At 40.3% G+C, this 20,129-nt stretch overlaps 1 protein-coding gene across 17 annotated transcripts in view; it reads left to right on the top strand.

Annotated features, from left to right (window-relative positions):
- LOC132914430 (polypyrimidine tract-binding protein 2) overlaps positions 1–20,129 on the top strand; it is a 442,018-nt gene that overhangs the window by 264,227 nt on the left and 157,662 nt on the right. The window lies entirely within an intron of this gene.

Below are 20,129 nucleotides of genomic sequence, written 5' to 3'. Positions count from 1 at the left end.
CAGTTTTAACAGTGAAAATCAGCTCTCGTCCGGAAGTTTCATCCTCTTACGTTACTGTCGTTGTAAAATAAGACGTATCTCGAGAGAGATGTAGACGAATGTGTTTGTATATCGTCAGAATGGCCACCAAGGGGTGGAACGCATATAACCAGCGAAAAATCGTTTTGTGTCACTGGGGTGAAACGTGCCCTTATTGACGTTGGATCAATATATTAACCTTGTTTTATATCGATAATATGATAGCGTGACACGAGGTAACATATGCTAATTTTTTGACTAAATATATCTTTGCAATAAATATCTTGCAGTTTCTATATACATTTTCAGGCTGCTTTCAAATTTAACCGGTATGACCATGACAGCCGCGTTTCGTTACCAGACTGCGGATATTTATGTAAATTCATATTTTCGCAACTATAATTAAAAGAGCTAGTTAGAAGCTGGTTTCACTTGTCAAATATTATAACGGAAATTTCACTGAAATTTGAGTAAACGATTGCTTTATAATCGCATAAGAATTGCTTTATGCGTTAAATGTTATAAAAGGTTACTTTTTATGGACGTCTATATTCTGAATATTTTGTATATCGTATTTTAGACAGTTTCCCATGTTACGTGCATTGTTATCCGCATTCTGTGCATTTTTACACCCCCAAGTTTTCCATAAATGCATAAAAATCCGCGTTGGCAGTGCTAATGAAACTTCAAAATATTTTATACGACACGTACACGGGTTGTCCCATCTAACTTTGTCAGCCTTGCTTTCGATAATGTTAAAAAATGCTTCAGGAATAAGTTGAATGGTTTCGTGGGGAGGCGTAATTTGACACGATTGGTTTTTCCGTAGAAGAGCGCGCAGAAGACGTACGAAGGTTACCGATGTTTTTTTTTTTTTTATAGAGTCGTATATTTATCTTGTCAGAATCATGACGAGTTATGGCCCCCCTTGAAACCATTCAACCTGTTCGTGAAACATTTTTTAATACTCTGAAAAACATGCGAGATATTGCAGACGATAAAGTTAGGCGGGAGATACACCCCGTAGAATACGTATGTGTATACGTAAGATGTGTAATACATACATAAATGTCCAAATACTTTGGTCGGCAAGTATCTATTATCCAAAGTATCTCATCGGTATTATCTATTACCTAAATTCCCCAAGAGTGGAAATTTCAAAGACAGTCAATTTCTGCTGGAGCAGAAATTCCGTGAAAGTGGAGGATCTTGCCACGTAACAGACACTTCTAGGGCAGATAATTCGCCGAGGAAAATTCCCCCACGGATAGAACAGTTTCACTTACTTAAACGCTGATTCCACGTCGTTTGTACGTCGCTGAAATAACGAGAGATTGTACGAGACACCAGCCGCGTTACACGTATACACAGTTTTGCCGCGTTTGGTGGTGGAAGTGACGGTCTTAAAGTGTCTGACGGAGGAGAAAAATGGAGGCACGCGACGCCCGAAAATCCGACCCTATTTCGCTTTCAATTTGTAGCTCCTCAAAGGGGTGTGTAAACAGTTTCCAGAAACAGTTTTCTCGCGGTCTTGCGTCGCGCGAAGTGTTTTCCTCGTGCGCTTCCACAAAGGAACCGCGAGACCGGCCATTCTCTTGCAAAGGGCCGTTTTTCTCGATCATTTTAATAGAACACACGTCCCTCGTTATTTATTTGATACGCGTATGTGTGTAAAGGAACGTGGCTCTTTTTCGGAGAAAAATATTTTTTGATATTTTCGTTGAGGAAAATTGTAACGCTGGTTTGAAGCAACACCATTAAAAAGGTCATCAAACGTAATCACGAGAATACCATACAACACGTGATAACCAACAACGTAGTTCAATTCACACTTGATGGTTTTATAGAGAAAACATTTCTTTGTTTTATTTCGTTTGAATAAAACTGCAATACTGCGTTGAACCAATGAAATTAAAAAAACATCGGATAAAAAGAAACATAATTACGAAGAAGCCGCGGTACACGATTATCAACTACACAGTTCTGCTCGCTACACGTTTGTTCTCTTCTTTTAGGAAAAATATTTTTTCTTTTTGTTTTATTCGAGCAAAATCGTGATACCGGATTAAAGCAGTAACATTAAAAATTCATCGTACATAAACAAACGTTGATTAATAATCAACGATGAAGCTATACAACACGTAATTATCGACACGGTTGTCGAACAAAATTCATTGCGCAAACGTCTCCTCCACCCCCGTCAAAACCTCGATTCGAAGAAGACGATCTTCCTAGTATAGTATCGATCACTCGGCAGCTTTTTGCTCGTTAAAATTCTATTTCGCCCAGGGTAAATAGCAAATTATGCTTCGAAAGCCCAACGTCATCCCCTCCTGCGGCCTTCGTGCATGTTGTGCATACACGTCGATTGCACCGAGCAACCCCTTCTCGTCTGGTCGCCTACCACCGCAGCCACGTTGTTTTTTCTTCGTTCTTTTAATGGAACTGTTGCACAAGCCTCTCAGCCCTCGGCCGTGGCTTATCTTTATTTTCCGCATAAACGAGGACAGGCCTTATCAGCCGGCTAAAGCCAGCGGCTATCGTTAAAGTCAAACATGTTCCTGACATGCTGCACGCCGCTGCAACTTGCCTATTACCACTTACACCTGGTGCCCTCTCTCCCTTTTTCCGCCTCATTATCGGCACACTTGGTGTCGTCTCTTCATCGTGCTGTAACTTCGCCTTATCGTTTTTTTTCTTTTTTTCTTTTTTCTTTTTTTACTCCTCTTTCCCTTTCCTTTTTCGTTTTTAGGGTATAATTGTATCTTTCGTTACGATATCGCGTACGCGGTAGCGGAAATGAGAATTGGTGGAGCGTTGAATGGGAGAAAATTCGACGTGGTTTCACATTTGAGGAAAACACGCGTTTTGGTATTTTCTGTGCAATCGTCGTAATAAATTTGACCGATCTCGTGAGAACATAGAATAATTGTTAATTCGAAAGAAGCTTCTCGCTGCTTCAACAGACGCTTTAAAGTTTCTACATAACCATTCCAATAAAAGAACACTGTCTTTCTCTTTTCTTTTTTTCTTCGATGTGTACACGATATACTTGCAAAAATTTTGGAAATTTCAATTTTCCCTGTTTCTCTGGTCCGCGATCCGCATCGCGGAAATTACCAGGGTTTTTCCATTTGAGGAGAAAAATTTGCTGGAGAAAATTCCGTGAGGCGAACGCTTTGATGCGTTCCAGTGAAGATAGTTGCGAAAGAAACGGGAGAGGGTGTACTTCGTGTTCTCGGGAAGACGGATCGCGAGAAAACGAGCGGAATCTCGCGTTTTGGAAGTCCGTTGGACGAAATGCACCGCGTTTTAGTTTCTTTTTCTTCCGATATTGTTCCTTCTTTTACCGGTTCTCTTGTTACGTCTCGTGCAGATCGATTTCGACGGCTTTAAGGAATCTTTTTACGCGAGAGAAAAAGTTTTCTAGTGCCAATTACTTGGCAGTTGCGAAGACTCACGAATATTGGAATTGCTGGTTACAGAAACGATTTATTTAAAAATATATTTATTTAAAAATGATGGAAGAACGGCGTTTGTTCGTTCAGGCCGAAATAAGAGATAATTTTTAAATCGATCTGCTAATTATTTATTAATTAATTAGGACGTGTTATGAGAAACATTCGTGTTAAAATGGAATTTTATATTTTTATATTGTTTGCGCATTACATGGAAATTGAATGGAAGCGTGGATGTGACAGAAGACCAGATTTCCCGTTTCGATTCGTAATTTTCGAACATATTTGAAGAATACGTTTTAATTAATATGAAACTCGCGTCTGTGTTCGTACAATAAAATAGGATACAGGGGGATATTAATCTTTCATTTGGTTTATGGATCAGGAAACCCTGGGAGCAGGGGATTTTAATTAATTTTTCAACCATGAATTCATTGTTAAACGATGGACGTTCCTTTTTATTCTCGTACTGTTGAATAATATTGTTATAATGTCACGTATTGTAGAGATGAATAACAGCTTCGAAGGTATTATTATTAATTCGATCGCGTACGTATTTATAATAATAGAAATTTTATATTAATTATTAATAATACACGAGTTTTTCGGGAAACAAGCTTCCGAACTGCATAGTCGTTGCTTATGTTTTTATGATTTCACGATTCCGTGTATTTAAGACTCGATGAAAATACGGAACGAAATATAAGAGTCGATTGATGGTAGCACCAGGAATCTCTGTGTTGTCATCGGCAGCTCGTAAAGCGTGCGTGGTCCCGAGGAGAACACCGTAAAACAGTCAACTTGCTGTTTCACATAAAGTCCACTCGCCATGGCCACACGCCATCCCCATAAAATTCAACCATGGAATGTCGTTCGCCTCGAAACATGCATAAGTCATTCGTTGAACTTTCCTCTTATCCCTGGCGATCACTTTTATTCATCGTAAAATTGTAAACCGTCCTGACCTCGAGTGATCTGCTCGTGAATTCTTGCTCCGTCCACCATTGCCAATTGCTTTTGGAGGAATTTTTTATTGTTTCGACATTAAATAATTACTATCAGACGCTCGTCTTCTTTAAATAACGACTCAGCTTTTCTACTTCCAGAAGAATTCGTTAAATATTCGAAACATTTGGTACACTTGAACATTCTTATATAATATTACCTACGAAAATAAGTAATATTAGAAATAGTTAATAAATACCGACTTTCATAAAAGAAGGCAGAGGTAAAATGTTTAAGAGAGTCGAAAATAACCCTTACACGATCAGAATAGTAGAATGATCACAAAAATTAGCATTTCTAGAAATTCATCCCTTCGAACAATCCAAATTATTAAATACCTGAAACAGTTAACGAACATTGTTTACCGAAGTTCCATCAGAAAGTAGAGAAAGATAAAAATACAAGATATCGTACAAGATTAAAATAACTTGAAGAACAACCCTTGAATGCGTTTCCAATTACTGCATCAAGAAACTCACCCTTTTGACGCGTCGTTTCACGAGTGGTTGATTAATTAATTACACCCGCTTTCGTCACGATACTCGTCAGGATGATTGATATTCCTGCACGCTCTAGAGGACACGAACTTACTACCCATGGACGTTCTTTTGCCAGCGGCGGAGAAGTCGTGAAAAATGTGGACGCCTCCCGAAACTGGCGAAGGAAAATCGAGCAGGGTCTCGTTCAAAGCTCGAACTCGCGAAAGTGCAGGCTCATTTCCGTGTACAGTGTGAATAGCCACGATCACGTTCGACACCGTGTCAGCCGCATTTTTCATCGAACCGGAAGAGCGATGAATGGCGACAGAGTCGTTCGAAAAGAGGTCGTTTGTTCGCTCTACTATTTAAGGGAGTTGCAGGCCATTTTTGCCAACGTTGAATGTATTTCGTGTGAATTCCATATCTTTTCCAGCATTCTTTCTTTTTTATTTTTTCGTTTCTTTTGAGAATTATTTATTCGAAGGTATTTATCAAAGGAATTTGATACTTTATGTAAGCGTTGGTTTATCGAGATCAAAATATATTTTTATACATCCAAATTTCAATTGAAACTTTATGAAACCATGCGAAAATACGCCAAGCACGATGACACATACCATAAGAAGATTCCTGTCTAACTGAGACATACGAATGATCCGATACCGAAGCCAGAATATTCTATGATCGAGTTTCATGATCTTAAGATATTGCAACTTCTAATCGAACCTCGTCAAATCGCATAAAACCACGTCGAACGTAAAGAAAAGTACCATAAGACGATGAATAGTTAACTGAAACGATTCGGAATCGAGCGTGTCTCTCTATATTCCAATTTTTCAAGGAGCCAGCTAGTAATTGGCGGCCGTGACTTCACAGAAGAGGAAAATCGTTCCGGGATTCCCGGGATCGGAATCCCTCGGGCACGTTTCTTCTCGTAGCTGCGTCATTTCCTTCGCTCGTGGCAGGGCTGACTCGACGAATGGAATTTCCATGGCGAGGAATCTATTCTCGCGACGGGCTGACGTATTCGTAGCTCAGTGAAAGTAATCTATCATGTGACGGATAACGCGATATCCTGGCTCACGGGGATCCTTCACGCGGAAGCTGGATATCTCTTGGATCTATTGTAGATTCGTATACGTATCGCGTAATCGAGTTGAATATGTTTCGGATCAATTGGGATGTAAGGTTGGTGAAGGGGTTGGAAGGTAACTGCGGGTGATTTTTTCAGGGTGAAACTTTCCACGGACCTAGATTTTTTCATTTAAGCATTGGTCGAATTTCCTTCGTCGTAATTGGCATTGCTTTTTCACGTTCATGTGGTTTCGTTACCAAAATAAAATAGAGTTGGTGATTAATATATACTTTAACGATCAGTATCGTAAATTGCACTATTTTCGTTACGCTTGAAAAAATGATACGATAAACTCGACTTGATCTTATCTCTCTATAAGCGTTCTAACGTTTATGAACGAGTGCGTAAGCTTGGTAAATCTGTGTGTTCAAGTGGCAAGACCGTGCATCTGAATTCTAAACAAGAATTACCTCACGACGTTCTTTCTCGCGCGATAGAAGAACATTCTAACCCTGTAAAGAAAGGAAACCAGCGCAGCCGAATATCCAACCAGCTTATCCCTTTTCCAGTCGATTTACGCGCGAAGTTCGCGTTCGTGCAAGGAAGTGAATCGTTTATCAAGCTAGGAGGGCTAATAGATAACGCGCCAGTTACGTGTTCGAGGTTCGATCGAATCCACTTTATCGGGTACGATCGAGCAGCAGCTGCTGCCGGGGCTTGCAGCGCCCAAGTTCCGGCTGCATCGTACCGGAAGTGCGTGCGCCTATATCCAATCGTTATCCTTACGTAATCCTTCCAAGAACTTCCCCATGCGATCCTTGGAAATTTTGAACGTTATACCTGCTCGTTATTGGTATTCGAATTATAATAATAAGAATTTAAGACTCGATTTTCAGGACGTGGTGCTAATTTTTTATACAGTACATTTTCTGAGAGATGGAATTGGAATGGAATTTCGTCGGAAGGATGAAGAATTAATGTACGTTTGAGTAAATTATCGTTTTCTGCGAAGCGTCGTTTCTTTCGAGTAATTTAGCGTTCATTGCGGAATTTCGATTATGTATCTCGTCTTAAAGACTACTAACAACGTCAAGTGTATATTATTCGTGTAATATAAATTGCTTGTGACGACTTTTTCACAATTCTACACGTTCCTACGTCGTATACGAAACTTTCCGCGTCCAATTACTGGGAAAACTCTGGAAAAACTTATCGCAAGCCATCGGTTACACACCGAACAATCCCGGAATCACCCTTAATGTCGTCAAACACGTAGAAACCTTCCATTGAATCCTCCTCGAGCAGCGTCCACCGTCGAAACCGAGAGAGAATCTTTTCGAGTTTTTCGCCTGTGTCGATATCTCCTGGAATATCGTGGTTCTGTCGCGATCAGAAACGGGGAAGGGTCCAAAGGGACCGGTTGCTATTTCATCGAGCAGAGAGTTTGGCTTCTCGAGCTTCTGATGACTCGTGAAACTCCTCGAGACGACCATAAGCCGATATATTTATTGCTGAGATACTTCTAAGACTCGTCTCTCTCCTCGCCTCCTCTGCTGATAGGGGTTGGAGTCGATTTACTAAATAAGGCCGGAAGTGGATTGCCTGTGACATCGCCGTCAAACTTCCACCGCCTTTGAAGTAGGATTTCAAAGGACTTTTCCCCGATCGACTCTCTTTCTCACGCTGTCCCCTCCTCCCTCCTCGATGATAAGCGAGGAAGTTCGAACTGTGAAGGGACAGGAAATTGTAGGCTCTGCCGCGGTTTAATTAAAGAAATTGGTCTGTGATTAATGTGCCGCGATGGATTGTACCTTTCTGAGAAATGGAAAGGGTGAGACTATTTCTCACGAACGGTCGACGATTAAGATCGTCGCAGATCCTAGTTTTACAGTCATTTTCAATGATATACCGGCTCGCGAATATTATAATCGACCGTATCACAGTGGTAAAATTAATCGTAATCTCTGATTTTTCGTCCTAATTTTATACGTCGTGAATTCACAGTTTTTCTGGCTTAAATCGTGAGTGATTATTTGTAAAACGTATGGACCAAAGTTTGCCTCTTGCTTGCAATCGCTTATCCTGTCAATTTCCATTCCGATTTCTTCGGTACGTGCCCTATATTTCAATCGTCGATGGTTATAATGTCAAATCGAATGGATACTCTAACAATTAGCGAACACAGAATGCACGCAATGTGGAACAGTATGTAAAATATGTAAAACGTAATGCTCTCCGTGATACTTTGTAGATAAAACAGTTCTTTACCTAGGTTCTATCTCCGTAATTACGTTTTCAAAGATATGAATTTGCAGGAAAATCCGCGGTACAGTAATTAGAATTGACGATACTAAACAAGTTTGGTATAGACGGTTACTTTCTTATCCATTCACAAATTTTGCACCGGTGCTCGTGCATCGTTGACGTATTATAAGTGGAGCGAAATGTTCGCGTACTTAGGAGCGTACGGTATCATCGTATCCTTGACGATTGCAACGCGATTACCGGAAACGGTGACGCAACTATCGCGAATGGAACCGGGTCGACGCGTGTTTTTCGCTGGGCACAATCGTATCGCTCGCGGTTTCCACCGCGTTACAAACGCTCCGCCATTCTCTACGGCCCTGTTGCGCGGCCTGCTCCAAAAAGATAACCGCGGACACCTCGTTTCCGGTTTCTCGGTTGTATACGCGGCGGCGAGCGACACGCAAACGAGGCCAGGCCGCCGCATTATTGCGCCCCGTTCCTCGACGACTCGCGGGTTGGAGACGACAAAGGGGGATGCTGCTGAAGAGAAACTGGCACGAGCAATCTTTTTCAGGCACTTGGAGGAACCCACTGTGTGCAGGATGCGCGTGTTATTGAAACAAGCGCCGCTCGATGACGTTTCATCGTGTTGTAACTCTGTTAGATCGCGAATTGCGATACCCGAGGGTGGATTAGAAAGAGTATTTTATCGTTCTACGTTGATTCGTACTCGAAGAGATTTTTTGCCGATGTTTGTCTCGAGCTTTTGGAGCTAAGATCACGTCTCGTATCTTGAGATTCGCAGGGTGAATTAGAATTTCCGAAGATTTTTCCAAGTTAGGGGACTGCAATATCGATCTCGGTTGGTCCGAATTCGAAGTTGGAAGATTCGGACGTTTTATCAATTTTGTTAGTTCGGATTGGTTTGAATTTGGAGGACGTCGAAAAAGTGAAGATTCTTAAGGAAGATTTATCGTGACGCGTTTTGTGATATTTAAATTCAAGATACGATACTTGTTTCTCCATTTGACGTAAAAAGAAAAGAGAAGATCGTGTTTGTAGGAAATCATGGGAAAAAACATGGATGATTATAGTGGAAATTTGAGAGAAGGGATTAAAATGGACGATCTCGGAAGCGATCGAAACCGAGCGGAACCGTCGATCAGCGTTAATCGGTAATCCGGCGTGGATTTTATCCAGCGAGTGCCCGTTGGCGATCGTTACATAATAAACGATGAATTTTCATAGCATGAATATGAAGCGCGGCTAATGAGCGCATTAATATTTGCTAGTCGGCGTGTTTTGCGCCCTCCTGTCGACGGCCCCTGCATAAATTCCCTCCGCGAGTTCGTTTCCACTCTCGTTCGCTCTCTTCGACGTTTAACTCGTCGTCGTTCGTCTTCTCTGAAACGAGAAATCATCTACGAAACGAGAAATCATCGCCGATTTATCTGCCATTCCCTCCTCTTCTCTTCAACGGGCGCGTGTTAAACTTGTATTAAACCAATAAACGTATTTTACTCTCTTTCGCTTTTGTTTATTTCTACGTTGGACGGAGCAAAGGCTGGCAAAGGAAGGAATCTTGTCCGATCTGTGAATATTTAGTTTGTTACATTTTTATTAGGGCGCTAATGCGGCGTTAAGAGAACCTTTTTTTTTTCTTTGTTTTACTATCGAGCCAGAGCGTAAAAAAAGGATAGTAAAAAATTTAACGTAACTTCCATGTTCTTTATTTATCTTGACGAAGATACAAATTTTTGCATAAATACGTTTCGTTACACTTCGTTCACAGTCGAAAAGCTATATATTATCGAGCGAACTATACAGTAACATTATCAAATAATAATTCTGAAGCTCCAACAGTCACCATTATCCCCAAAGTATCCGCCAACCTCTAAGAATCTTTCAGAAATCCTTTCAAGAATTCACCCCTCGAACCATCCGAGAGATACCCCTTCTTTAACAAAGCTTTCCTTAATCGAGCAGCCTAATTTTCAATGATACCCAAAGAACTCGTTCACGAGCGCGAGGAAAAAGTTTTCCGCCAGCGAGGATTCGTTGTTTCTTCCAACCCCTATTCGCATTAATCACCGACCGGCAGGAAACTGCTGGTCTTCTCTGTCTCTGCTGCTTTCTCTTTCTCTCGCTCGGCAACCGATTCTCGTTTTGTTCTGGAACTGCAACCGCCGGTTTAATGGATTTCCAGCCTGAAAACTCGCTGGATTATGCCAGTTTGCCGCGATAATCGTCGATAGGGATCGCTGGAATTACCTTCCCTTCGTGATCACCTGTTTCTTGGCTACCTTCCTGGATCTTCCACGCTTTCGAAGCTGCAAAAGAGAAATTGTAAGGGTTTCTTTTTTCAAGCTGGCGACAGTGAATCTCGTTGATCAATGTGATTTCTGAGCGGCTCAGCAGCATTCGACGATTCAACGGCTCACCTGAAACCGGGATCGAAACGGTATTTGTAAGGAAACAAGGAGATTCTTAGTCGAAGAATATCTGGCCGCAGTCAGTTTCCGTTCTTGTTATTATCCTAGCTTATCCCAGCCGGGCCTCGTGGCCGCAGATAAATTTTCGGATGACGGGAAGATGGATGAAGGACAGGGCCTAGGGTTGGCCGGGGCAATTTAAAGCTGCAAAAGACGGACTGTTTAAATTTTTCTCACACCTCGCGGGTAATTGGCCGCTGCTCGGGTAATTGCTCTGCATCGATACCATCTCTCTGCGAGTGGTGCTGCTCTCTTTCGATAGAAAAGTGGAATTTTTCTCTTAAACGTTTACTGCATTCTTTAATTTTGCACTTTCTTCTTCCCATCTCAATTCGCTTGATTCCTGACCGAATTATTTTTCAATGTGAAATTCTTTCGATTCTTTCGATAGTTTTCAATGTAAAAAGAGAGGAAAAGCTGTCAGAACGAGTGATTTCTCGTTTCTAGTCCAACGTAAAGTTCTTTTTCCGAATATATAAAAAGACTAGTTTAATTATCGAGGAGCAAGTTCGTTACACGTAACGTGTGTCTAAAGCGTCATTAAAAAATGATTCAATTAACCCGGTAAACGCTGCCCGTCTATCGAAAAACGTTTAATTAAAAGAAGGAGGAAATTAGGCTACGGGAAAGTAGTTTACACTATGCGATGTATTTTTCACTTTACGTCCATTCGAGAATATTGGATCTCCTCGAACTTTACATGAACGTATCGTAAACCTTTTTATGCGGCATACTGATAACAGTATGCCTTATCAACGTACACGTAAATCTCGTCGCGTGGCTCATCCTTCCCCATGTTGTATCACGTAATTTTCCAGAATAGGGTTCGAAGTATTCTTCTTTCTTAAAAAAGATTTACTCGTCGATCCTTGGAGGCATGATTTATTTCGGTTAGGTGAGAGAGTCTACGTTTTGGAATGTTGTTTAATTTGCAGGAAAATCGATGGATCATACAGCGAAACGACACCATAGTCGGAAGTTAATTAATGCGACGTGATCCGCCGCGTTACAAGTTAATTAGTTTTATCTGAAATTAATCCACGTTTTATTACTATAGATCTCCGCTGCGTGAATTTTGATCGACGCATCGTTCATTTAATTAAATTTTCGTATTTCTGTTACATTTTCGTTTCCAACCATACCCTTTTATTCTTTCAACCATTGCTGCAACATTAAATATTAACTTTTTTATAAAATGCATTGTAATATTTTATTGTTAACGTAATAAATTGTACCTCCCTTTATTTAAATTTTAGAATTAACGAGAAATAACAGAATGAAATTTTGTCTTGTGTTCCTCGAAAGCAAATCTGCCGAATGAAATAATGCTACTATGGAAACCATGGCAATTTAATCAAAAGCGCGAAACAACCGTTAGGAAACTATGGATTCTCTCCTTTCCAAACCACGATCGACATAATTACGCTACTAACGAGCCAAATATCCAAAGAAAATAATCGGAGATTTATCTCGTCCAACGAGAAATCCCATTACACCCCCGTACGTGGGCTGATACTTTAAGTAAATAAATAAAAGATCGCCAGGAGAACTGTCAGAAGGGGCGAAGGCCGGAGACAGGGCAAGTTTTCACGTAGCTGCGACGAGAAAAACTCACGAGATAAATCTCGTGCACGTTCACCTGTAACGGAGACGCCTCCAACCCCCTTCAACCCCCGTAGAAAAAGGGGCGGGCGAAAGAGTGGCAGAAATAATCTGGAAGAAACGTTCCTGGATTATTAGGGATTTCCTTTCTTTTTTCTTCCTGTTCTTTAGCTCCTTTTCGGCGTTTTCCCCGCAATCACTGTCTACCCTTCTCACTCCTTTCCCGTGTTTCCCTTTTTGTATCTCTTTTACTGAAATAACAAGATATTTCTAATGAAATATAGAGTCCGTTTGTTTCAATCTCAGTGGTTTTCGAATTATAAAACGCTCTTCGAAAGCTCTAGGTACCTCTACTAACGAATCAATGTATCGTTGCTACCTCGTTTCTGTAACGAGGAATACAAATTTCAAGCTTGTGCTCGGACAGTACATCGAAACATTTACAGTGGAAACATCCTACGAAAATTTTCTACCGGAAACCTTCATATTCGTCGAATATCCGTCGAACAAACATCTTGCTATATTAACTTGAAACTTTCAAGATAAACTCTTAGACTAACAAAATTACAAGTTTCACAGTCTATCCCAACGTAAAAGCCACTGTGTTACATTACCATTTTCTATCTAGAGTATTCAATTTCCTATCATTCCTCTCGTAACATCTAAAATTACGGTATTCGGGCTCTTATAAAATATCTCGACTTTCGTGTTCGCGTTATCGACGGGCGTCTTCGGTATCTTTTCAACTTTCTCGCGCATCATTATCGCGGAAGTTAGACGCGCTCCGAGGGATCAACTTTCTTCGCCACCGATGCCACGCATTTGCACCGTCGAGCTTCGTTTCTACCTGGTTTAGTAGGTTCACCGGCATCCTGTAAAATATTAATACGAATGCTCTCGGATGGAGTGAAAATTCGATACTCCCTACCCTCTTCGATCGGTCGTTCCGCGCCACCCTGTCTTCCGCCATTTCTCATGGTGTTCGTTTCGCCTCGACTTCAACGCTTCTATAGGGTGTCTTGTATATTTAAAAATTTCCTCACAAAAATGATTTTTCAGATACAGTTGGGCAAGGTGTAACGCGTTAAAATTATGCGATCTGCATCGATTGTATTTCGGTAAAGTTACGGAATCCTTTTCGCATAGTTGAACTTGCGTAATTCCAAGTTTGAATTTCTAAAACTGAGTTTCGAAAAGTTAGGTTCGAAAACTCCCACCTCCCTGTCCCTACCAAAGTAACTGAAAAAGGTTGCCTCGTAACTTTAAACTTCGAAATATATTTTCAAGTACATCGCAAATTTTTCCTGGGGTCTCTCTCCGTGAATACAATTTTCATTGATTTGACCGGATTGATCTTTCACAGACAGACGAATCTATTCTGCGGTTCCTCTCGGACCAGAATTTTCACTTACGACCAAGACAACTTACAATCCGGATTCGCTTTGATCTAAGATTAAAAAACAGTAATTGAATACGATAAATAAATCTAGCACTTATTATTGTATTATATAATACGATAACATAGCGATAACTAAATAATACGAATAAGTTAATACAAACAGTTAAATGTCACGGAATACATAGAAGAGAGAATTGAAAATTGCACATAAAAAGAACACCCGATATACAAAGTGCTCACTACCACCACGACACCTCGCATTACACCGTACTCCAAATCTATTGCCAGCCGGGAATATTCAATGCGCTGGTCAGGTAAATATTCAATGAGGCTGCACGACGAAGAGTACAAGAACTCTTAGATATATATTTTGCCTGCTTCAGCTGGACATTCTTTTCCTTATCATTTATTTTTTTTCTTCTGTGGCTATTTTCTTGTGAAATTAGGGCGTCCATCGATTTACTCGATGAGAGGTTGCTGGATGTGTTCGTCGTTGTCAAACGAAATCGAATTATTCGTTGATTTGATTGGCTCGAGTATCGCAGATTACGAAGCAAGATCATAAAGATCTGTAAATATCATAATTCGAAATTTCAGGATCGAGGAAGTTCCTAAAGTTAGAGTTTTGGTACTTGGGGAGTTTATATGGTATTTGTGAAGAGGAAACCATAACTGTTGTCGAAAGACTTTAGATGTGAGTACCGAAAGAAGCGAGAGTTTGAGGACTTAAAGACGTGGAAGTTGGAAGCTATCGAAGACCTATGAATTTGGGAAGTCAGAGAATAAGAAGCTTGAAAAGTTCGAGAATTGGAAAGTACGAGGCAGTGCTTGGCAGCTTAAAGACTTCGATTGAGTAGAATGTATCAAAACTCGTTAATTACATGCTAAAACATTGGCGATTGAAAGCTTCTGGAAGATTAAAAAATTCGCGAATTTCAAATTGAAAATAGCAAATGTCCGCCAAAATTCGGGAGTTCCCTTAAAAAATGTTGACTCTCCCCTAAAACTTTATTATCGTAATATCCACCCAAAGATTACTGTTCATCGATTCTTCATCAAGTTTCGTAATTACCATACACTCCATCATTATAAACTATAAAAAAGAAAAAAAACACACCTAAGATAAACCAATTCGAGGCATCGATATCAAAATGAAGCGTAGTAATAACTCCTTAAAATAGCCAGAGAGCCTCTTAAAAAAAAAAATTCGATATCGCTTGGTGTCGAAAGATAATCAACCCTTACCCCATTCCATCCTTTCACGGAACAATTTCTTCATAAAAATCCCCTGCTTCCAGGTAACCTCTATTCCTGTTTCAAACGAACGAGTTTAACGCGAGAAGTTCGCGGAAAAATCAAGAGACAACCATCCACTCCTTGGAGAGAGATAGTGTATGTGTGTGTGTGTGAGAGAGAGAGAGAGAGGAGAGAGCTGGTCGACACTTGGCCGGGGCTAACTCGATTTTTGAAATTTCCATATTTATACGGGGGCCAGCCTCTCCATTTAAAAGTGTGCACACATCACACGTAGTCGTGTGCGAGCGTCGGTCTTGTTTCCCTTTCGCGCTCGACCACCCCTTTTTGCGGGGTTAAAAAACGCCCGAGGCTTGAAAAAACAGAGCCACTCCCCCTTTCGCCTATGATTAATTTAAACGTCCCGCCAGCACGATGGAACCTCAATTTTGCCGCGACAGCCAATCGAGGAGGGACGTTTGATGAAGTTCGAAAGGGTACGAGTGTCGGTCGAGTCCTTTCACCGTGTTTTAAAGAGGGTGAAACGGTGGTGAATGGTATTTAATAGGAATGGGTTTGAGATTCGAAGATGCGTTATGTAGCGGTTGATGGTTTGGATTAATTTCCTATTTTGTTCTTTCCGGGTAGGAGGCGATTTGACGTTTGTTTCGGCGAACAGTGCTAGAAAGTGTTAGGACAATTAAAAATAAGTTAAAAGTTGAGAACAAACTAAATATGCTTTATTTTACTTACGCTCATCGTGAGGAACTATTATTTCAGTCATATATATGTTTCATAATAAATGATCATTCGAAAGTCTTTCAGGAAGAATTGTTTCAAACCGTAACAACCCTTAAACGACCGCGACTAATTAGATTTACCCGTCCACCTACCTCGCTTATCTTTTTGCATAGATTAACTCAAACTTTAACGAACGATTTTCAAACAACGCAAGGCCTAATAAACCGATCTCTTTTTCTAAATTATTTCAAATCTTAATAAACCCTGTACGCTCGCAAGTCTAGTTAGGTTTAGTCTCACCTCAAACTTTACCAAACGACTCCAAATCACGCAAGGCTAATTAGACGTATCTCGTACGTAAAAACCGATAAACAGTCGAGTCACAGTAGGCATCGAATCGAATTAAAATCCAATAATCGTCGTTCATGGATCGTCACCGGAGGGAGGGGGGTTGAAATGGGAGTAAGAGGAGAGAGCGGAGAAAGGGCCATTGATTCAATTTGGAGGAGAAAGAGAGGCTGACAGACCGGCCCATCGGAAACGGCACCCGCGGGAACCAAGCGCGACAAAACTCTTCTCTTCGTGGTATTTTATTTCGCGTATTTATAGAACCGGGGGCCGCGTATTTTCATGACCGGAACGAAACGCGCCGGACGCGCCATGGGACCAGCGAAGAATTTGATTTACGCGCCACTCGACGCTCGTACGTCCTCGCGCTGCGTCGCGCTACTCTAAACCTGCAATACTATCGATGACTCACTCGTATCTCGGATTTTTTTCTTTTTTCTTTTTTTTTTTTTGTTTTATCGTAGAACGCAGTCTCTACATTTAAATCGAGATGGACTTTCCGGAATAGTAGACTCGATATTGAAATATTTAAGAAATTTGTGACTGCGGTTTCTGAACTTTTGGAACGTACGAAGGACTTTTGGTACGAGAACTTCTTTGTGGTATATTTTAAGAAGATTTGCTGGTTCGTAGAATTTTCTGCGATAGTAAACTTCGTCAGGATGAATTTGCTGTAGACGTACGTTCAATAAATAACTGTTGGTTGCGATTTTTACTATTAGATGTTTCTGATAAATTTGCAGTATTTTATAATCGGAGATGTCGAGGAATCGGTGTGAAAAAAATTAATTTCAACGATGCAACAAGCTCGACAATAAATTTCCGTTGAAACTAAAAAATCTAAGGGAATAAAAGTACAGCAGAAACGGCTCGCAAGGAACCACCAATAGAAACGAAATCTCAGCAATTAAATTCTTCAGTGTCCACTCGAATTATACCGATGGAGGCGAAACAAAGAAACGTTTCAATTGTCGTTCGAAAGACTTAACTGGACCGCGAATTTCCCTCTTTGACGGACAATGGCGTTGCTCGTCTCGATCGTGGCCTTTAATTATTCTTATGGGAATTAGAACGCACCCAATTGTTGCGGCCTGGACCCTGAACACGAAAGCATGGGCGTTTCACGTTCGGTGACCCGGAAGTTCCTTCCTCCAGTGAAGAAAAGAAACGGATCGTTATCTGCAATACGGTGGTTCCTTTCCAAACGATCTGTTTCGATGCTGTGTTTTCTTCGGGCCGACCAAACGCATTGTTCTCTACGCTCTTTCACTGTTTTCGATGGTTAGTCGATATAGATACCGAACGATTCTGGGAATTGCTATTAATTCGTCAGAGTTGGAACTGTTTTAAGAGCTTATGGAAACGTTAGAGGGAGAAAAATGTAATTTACAGGGGTGTAAATTAGATTTTTTTAATCAAGAATGGTTTAAAGCGACTGTTAGGAAGATGATACATTTACACTGTACATGTGAATTATTGTGTAAGCGTCAGAGGGCGTCCAGGCCTTAGTTGGGACAAAAGACGATTGGCAGTCGTTTAGAAGCATCCGGAAGAGTCGGTTGACAATAAGCGCGCGTGCGAGTAGGTTTACGAGGTCTTCAGAGTATAAGATATACGTACAACTGTTGTGTGCTGAATAAAGTGAATTATTTGTATTTCCCAATCCCTCCTATATCTTTACAGTGACATAGGAAAATTGCAATAGGAAGAAGAGAGGAAATCTGTAGAAATTGAAATTCTGTAGATTTGGATTTCTACTCGCTTTTATAATTATTTTATTTTCCATCTTCAGCGAAAAGTGTTACGGTTATTCGAACTATCTAGAGTTTTATAGAATTTATCGTTTAATTATCTTCTTTGTGACGGTCGTTGGTAAAAATTATTACTGCGGAATCGTATAAAATTTTCTTCGGTATTTTGTAAGGGAAATATTTGGAGTTGTTGCAATTAAAATTTTTTCTAACCCGCAAACCAACAGTATATAATATCAACACTAATGTACGAAATACAACTATAATCTATTACAACAATAGGAAGATGGTAAATCAATACTCCGTAGCGCAGGAAACGAGAAAATGAAACAAGATGGTTGGAGGAAGGAATCTGGCTACTACAATGGTAAAAGAAAGAGAAAAGGAAGAAAAGAGAAGCGTCAATCCGTGTGCTTTTGAAACGAGACGAGGCGTGATATCTGGAGGGTGTGCAGAGAGGGGTGAAAAGAGAAGAAACAGAGAACGCAGAGAGGCAGCTTTCCTTCCGAGTGTTCGAATGGAATTAGTTAGCTCATCCGTCGCCCAAGGGACGTTAGCCTACTCTTGGACGCCGGAAATGGAGTAACTCGTGGCTGCTCGAGCGTTTGTGAGCTAACAAGTCCCTGCAATCCGGTTTATTTTCGACGACAGGACTCGAGCTCGGTTCAGCCACTTGACAGCCTCTCTCTCCTATGATTCTCTCCGTGTACTCTATGGAATTCTCTGTCGAGCGATTCCCTCCGCTTTGGATTAATGATTTTCCAGATTTTACGGGGGTGGTGAATTTACTATGGTACTGCGATGGCGCAAGTACGGGTCTCAGTTTGCATTATATGATATGCCTTTGCAGAGGATTGCGAATTCAAGTTTATCGGAGTAACAAACAGTATCATTAATTATGAAAGAAACGTACCGCGTAGAATTTATGGGAGTAGATGGTTGATAGCGAGTAACAAAAAATATTGTATTTTCAATGTATTTCCTAGAATAATTTTAAAAGGCGGGAATATATTTAAAAAACGATACACGTGCACTGCAAAGAAGGAAGCAAATATGGGAAATTACTTTTCGTACACATTTGTCACAATTTTTCAGTTATGTGCTAAATAAGGATTATTTCGTTCAAATTCTCGTAGCAATCGCCTGCACTGCGTAAAAATAATGGAGCATTAAGACTGGATGCATTTATTATCTACAAATTGTGCAGGGGAATTAAATTTCTAGAGTATGCTATCATTGACACGAAGCGATAGGACAATAAAAAGAGGAGTAAAGTTTCTGAGTGGGTAAACGTTCCTCGACTTTGCTTCGATCCGCAGTAATATCTTAACGAGCAGATAGAAATGCACTTCCGTCGTAATATCGAGAGTGTCTCTTATCGAACGCGTCGCGAAAATGTTTCCTTTCCTCGAAGGGAAACAAGGGTCCAGCAATATTCAAAATTAAATTTGAACGACCCGATTTCTCTTACTCCCTTCGTCCCGCTTCTTTTTTAAATGCATATATCGCAATGAAAATACCGCGTTTGCAATGAAAATACGAATTTTAAATTTCAAAAGCTTGTTCTTTAAACATCTTTTCCAATTTGAGATCTTTTACTCATTTATACGAATTTCAAAAATACAACGGAGCTGTAAAATATAGAGTGAAATTTTTATTCCGCGTATTTTTTAAATTCTTTCGTGCAATTGCTCTACGTGTTATAATAATTCTACTAGTTTATCTCCCTTGAATCGTAGAACGATCATCGATATTCGTGAAACGATTAAGCAATCTCTATAAATATTACTATAGGAGAGTAACGGCACCAATATCAAACTACAAACATTATTAATAATAATAATATTATTATTATTGTTACTATACGGGCCAAGTTGAACGATAAAAACGAAAGGATACAGCAGCAAGCAAAATAAGAAAAGAAAGAGAAAGATAAAAAGGAGGAAAAGATATTTTTAAGAAATAAGTGGTTCGTTCCAAAACTGGATGAACGTTCAGAGAAAGAGTCGACATCGTCGGCGTACCGATTTGCTAATTTAGTAATTCTCTTTAATGGATCTTGGAAACTATAGCACGCTTTTGCAATCTGATAGACTATAGCCTAAAAGAATTGTATTCGTTTTACGCAACTATCGGATAATGTAACATTTAGAAAGGTACAAGTCCAATTTATCTAATACACACCAATTACATAGTCTAGCGTAGTTTTGTAACATCGTGGTGGTTAGGATGTTTTAGAAATTTGTAGATCGTCAACAAACAGGAAAAACTTGCTACGTAA

Source organism: Bombus pascuorum, chromosome 15 (assembly GCF_905332965.1).
Source record: "Bombus pascuorum chromosome 15, iyBomPasc1.1, whole genome shotgun sequence".
NCBI classification, from domain to species: domain Eukaryota; kingdom Metazoa; phylum Arthropoda; class Insecta; order Hymenoptera; family Apidae; genus Bombus; species Bombus pascuorum.
Note: the sequence above shows the minus strand (reverse complement) of the source record. Positions and strands in the feature narration are given on the sequence as shown.